The 5441-nt window shown below is 37.6% G+C and overlaps 1 protein-coding gene across 1 annotated transcript in view; it reads left to right on the plus strand.

Moving 5' to 3' along the window:
• The window catches only part of pth1r (parathyroid hormone 1 receptor), a 211141-nt gene extending 209394 nt beyond the window's left edge, over nt 1–1747 (plus strand). Inside the window, exon 13 of the mRNA XM_062022463.1 lies at nt 1–1747. This exon is cut by the window's left edge and continues 669 nt beyond it. The gene's annotated coding sequence lies outside the window, so the exon portion shown is untranslated.
• Nucleotides 1748–5441: the final 3694 nt, after the last annotated feature.

Here is a 5441-nt window from a genome sequence, read left to right on the forward strand (position 1 = left end):
GAAATGTTAACATTGCAACACATGCCAATACGGCCGGGTTAACTTATAAAGTGCAATTTTAAATTTCCCGGGGAACTTCCGGTTCAAAACGCCTTTGGAGGATGACGTATGCGCGTGACGTCGCGAGGTCCACGGAAGTGTTTGGACCCTTTTGGACACAATACACAGAGCTCTGTTTTCTTCGACAAAATTCCACAGTATTCTGGACATCTGTGTTGGGGAATCTTTTGCAATTTGTTTAATGAACAATGGAGGCTGCAAAGAAGAAAGTTGTAGGTGGGATCGGTGTATTAGCGGCTGGCTGTAGCAACACAACAAGGAGGACTTTGTTGGATAGCAGACGCGGTAGCGGCGAACTCACCTTGACTTCCTACGTCTCCGGGCCGCCGACCGCATCGTCGATCGCTGGAACGCAGGTGAGCACGGGTGTTGATGAGCAGAGGAGGGCTGGCTGGCGTAGGTGGAGCGCTAATGTTTTTATCATAGCTCTGACGAGGTCCCGTTGTTAAGTTAGCGTCGTTAGCAACAGCATTGCTAGGCTTCGACAGGCGTCGAATACATATTAACCGTGTATTTACATGTCCAGTGTTTGGTTCGGTGTCTCCTGATAGTAGTATTGTTGATCTTCTGTCTATCCTTCCAGTCAGGGATTTATTTATTTTGTTTCTATCTGCATTTGAGACAGATGCTATCACGTTAACTCATGCTAAAGAGCTTCGTCGATGTATTGTTGTGGAGATAAAAGTCACTGTTAATGTCCATTTCGCCTTCTCGACTCTCATTTTCAAGAGGATATAGTATCCGAGGTGGTTTAAAATACCAATCCGGGATCCACAATAGAAAAAGGAGAGAGTGTGGAATCCAATGAGCCAGCTTGTACCTAAGTTACGGTCAGAGCGAAAAAAGATATCTCTTGAACTGCATACTAGTCCGTCACTCTAACGTTCCTCATCCACAAATCTTTCATCCTCGCTCAAATTAATGGGGTAATCGTCACTTTCTCGCTCCTAATATCTCTCGCTCCATTGTAAACAACGGGGAATTGTGAGCAGCACTACCGCTTGTGACGCCACGCTACTTCCGGTAGGGGCAAGGTTTTTTTTTATCAGCGAGCAAAAGTTGCGAACTTTATCGTCGATTTTCTCTACTAAATCCTTTCAGCAAAAATATGGCAATATCGCGAAATGATCAAGTATGACATAGAATGGATCTGCTATTCCTGTTTAAATAAAAAAAAATCATTTCAGTAGGCCTTTAAATATTAGGAAGCTTTTTTTTTTTAGCCCATTGTGAACATTTCTGCTAATTATTGGTTTGAATGTGTCAAGAATTACCCCCGACACCCGACTTTTTTGTTCCGCAACTTTCCACACTTTGTGTCGTCGCTTCTGTTGCAAGTGGCCCCAAAAAAAAAAGATTTCAAAGATCCAGTGCAATCATGCTGCTTATTGATGTACATACGAGTCACAATGTTTACAAAGACTTGATAATTGTGAGCTAAAGATGTCGTCATTTTGCTAATATTTGTGTGTATATATATGTTTTTGTTGTATGGGACCATATGTACAGACGAGCATGTAGACATTCCGCCTGAGATCTTAAAAAGCTGCAGCTGCACTTACAGTAAATGGGAACTGCACTTTTTTTTATTTTGCCTATCATTCACAATCCTTATGCAAGACAGGCAAACATATGGTTTTCTTTTTTTATGCATTCTAAATATTAAAGAAATGCGAGCAAAAGTCAACTTAAAGTCGCTGTATTCTGCCTATAAAGCCCTTAAAAAACCTAACAGTCACATGGTTTTCTACACCAAAATTCATCTATTGATTCAACTTCTTCTTCTTCTCCAGATTTTGGCGCGCTTTACCTTCCACATTTTTCACCCGATTCAAACCGTTCCAACTTCAACCTGTTCAAGTTATTCGGGAATCGCGGGTTTTTCATGGACAAAATCCAAAAATTCCCAGATTTCCCAGAATTCCAGGTTTTCCAGGACATTTTTTCAATTCAAAATGAATTGGCCCATTTTTCAAACTTCCACCATTTCCACATTTTTCAACCGATTAAAACCATTCCACCTTCAACACATTCCACTCATCCTGGATATTTTTTTTTTAATTTAATTTTTTCAAGTTAAAAAAAATTTCAGGAATTCCCAGGATTCCCGTTTTTTCAAACTCTTTTTTTCTGGCGACAACTCCTTCCACATTGTTCAACCCACTTCAACGGTTCCACCGTCCAAACATTCCTCTTAAACAGGACAAAAAACTACCGTAAGTTGTTTTTCGAACTGGAAAAATTCCCGGTTTTTCCCAAATTCCAGGAATTCCTTAATACCATTTCTCAATTAAAAATGTTACTACTTCAACATTTATTGACCGATTTGTAAAATTCCAACACCTACCATTTCAACTCATTCAGGCCATTCAAATTTTTTAACGTTTTCCAAAAAATTCCCGCTTTTCCCGAAATTCCCAAATTTCTGGGAAATTCCCATTGCAATCAATGGGACATTCTTCAAAGTTCCACAACTCCCACATTTTTCATCTGATTCAAACCGTTCCAACTTGAAAATATCCAGCCTGTTTGGGAATTGTGTGCTGTACTTAAACAATTATAAAAGATAGATCCAGGATTTCAGTTTAACGTCAACATTGGAGCATTCACATGCAATTCTTTCAGGAATTGCCTCATCTAGTATTTATGTAATATTTTGATCATTTTAAGCATACAGCAACACTTTATTTTCATTTTTATTTTTACTTTTTCCTACGACAACATCACTGATTATTACTCACTGCAGATTTCATGAGAGTCAACAAACATAATAACACATCACTTACTGTACAATGTCTGCTTTCACTGGGATGCCGACTGCTAGGAAGTTCCTATATTCCTGTTTAGGTGAAAAATGACTTATTACCCTCGCCAGAAAAAGGGCAGTTGAACCCAGCATCTTTTCATGTCTTTCTTGCCAATTTTGGGTCTAAATTGGATGCCAAAGTTGATGAACTTGTCGGATTATGTCGTCGGCCTTCTTCTTTCAAGGTGAGAGGCATTATTTGTGCTCTAGTTTCGAATAAACTTTCACAAGCTCTAAGGTGAGAAAGCAGGTCACCAGCTGATGATGTCATCATAGCTACACAAGCTGATCACGACCCCGCTATAAATAGTTTGCCTGCGCTTATAAAAATAATAATATTACTAATACTTGTTTAATATTCAAGTCACAAAATGTAAATGGAGTATTGTTGACGCTTTTTGGATGGTTATTTAGAGGGCTTTATTGGTGGAATAGATTACGTCCCCTTGACTCCATTGTAAGCCGACTATTTACGTTTATTTACAAGTTAGAATGCACTAAAAAAAAATCTATCTTCTAGTCTCTTATGATGATTGTAAAACAATAGGCAAAATTTAAAAAAAAAAGTGCAGTTCCCCTTTAAGACTTGGTTTAACTACAGAGGAAACCAATGAGTAGCTTTAAATGGTTCATCAGTTTACACCACCAACAAGTCTTAATTCTGGGTTTTGGAAATGGACATTTGAGTTGTTTAGTTCTTTTAAAAAAGCGTGTTTGAGCCCTGAATGAAGTGGACATTACAATATTTCCATAAGAACCAAAGCATGGCTCAACAGAAAGATCTAAATTGTCTGAATTTAAAAAAAAGAACACTTGTGTTGAGATGATTTAGTTAAATTTTGTACTAAAAAATATAGTGAAACCTAACATTTTTAACTGAATTACATCAGATGTGTTTTAATGAAGAATCCTTTTTGCAATAAAAGTTTTGCGAAACTTTAGGAGCCTTGGACAGCAAAGTAGTATTTTTCTGAAAATGGTTTGAATTTCAAAATGTTCCACTTAATGAATAGTTTCCCTATAATTAGTCAGACTCTGAGATGTATGAATTTAGTATTATTTAAATTTGGAAGTTTATTTTTCTCCCTTAAATTGTGTTTAATCCTCCTGAGAAACAGTGTCCTCTGCAGTGGACATCTGCGTTTTTTGCATAAAGGTCAAATGTGAAACTCGGACAAGAAACGAAGCAAACACACACGTTTCCACCGCAGAGAACAATCAGGAGGGACATGTGGTTTACTGTTAAACGTATGTCAAATCTGGAGGTCTGTTTTTTTTCCCACGATCTAAGGTTGAAGTCCAAAATGCACAACTTTTCAGTTTAAAGGTGTTTGTTGAACTCCAAAATGTAGGACTTCAGGAGTATTTAAATTTGGACGCCTAGTTTTACACTGGATTTTGGTTTCAGCTCTGAAATGTTCAACTTTAGAATCATAAATTTATTGAATATGTTGTTGGACTCCAATGTATCACCTCAGGTGTGTTCAAATGTGGAAGTCTATTTTCCCCCCAAAATTGGATTGAACTCTAAAATGTTCTACTTTACAGTCAATGAACCTGTTTTCCTGCTAATTGTGGTTTTAGGCGATCGACTAACTAACAGTTTTCCCAAAAATGTGGTTGAACTCTGAAACACACAACTTTAGGGGCATTCAACTTTAGAGGCGTATTTTCCCAAAACATTTTTGTTGAACTCCAAAATGTAGGACTTCAGGAGCATTTGAGTTTGGAGGCCTATTTATACATTCAATATTGATTCAACTCTGAAATGTTCAAATTCAGAATCATAATTTTCTTGAATATGTAGTTGGACTCCATTGTATCACCTCAGGTGTGTTCAAATTTGGGAAGTCTACTTCTCCCAAAACATTTCCGATTGAACTCTAAAATGTTCTACTTCAGAGTCAATAGACTTGTTTCCCTGCCAAATTTGGTTGAACTTGGAATAAAAGTTTTTCCGCCCCAAAACTTAGTTAGATTCTAAAATGTAGGCCAGAGGTCCGGATCCGGCCCGCCAGTGTCCAAAATCCGGCCAAGTTTAAAAAAAAAAAAAAAAAGTTTGTATTTATTTATTTAAAAAAAAAATTTTTTTTTTTTTAAATCTGTCCTTTCTAATCCATTTTCTACAGCTGGTTACTCTCTGGGTCTTTTAGCCGCTCAGGCAAATCATATTGTCTAAAAATGCATTTTCCCATCGATAACGTGACATCATCAGCAAAGTGTGCGCTCTTTCAGTCAATTAGTGGGCGACGTATATATATATATACACTACCGTTCAAAAGTTTGGGGTCACCCAAACAATTTTGTGGAATAGCCTTCATTTCTAAGAACAAGAATAGACTGTCGAGTTTCAGATGAAAGTTGTCTTTTTCTGGCCATTTTGAGCGTTTAATTGACCCCACAAATGTGATGCTCCAGAAACTCAATCTGCTCAAAGGAAGGTCAGTTTTGTAGCTTCTGTAACGAGCTAAACTGTTTTCAGATGTGTGAACATGATTGCACAAGGGTTTTCTAATCATCAATTAGCCTTCTGAGCCAATGAGCAAACACATTGTACCATTGGAACACTGGAGTG

This window comes from Entelurus aequoreus, linkage group LG16, assembly GCF_033978785.1.
Source record: "Entelurus aequoreus isolate RoL-2023_Sb linkage group LG16, RoL_Eaeq_v1.1, whole genome shotgun sequence".
In the NCBI taxonomy this organism is placed as follows: Eukaryota; Metazoa; Chordata; class Actinopteri; order Syngnathiformes; family Syngnathidae; genus Entelurus; species Entelurus aequoreus.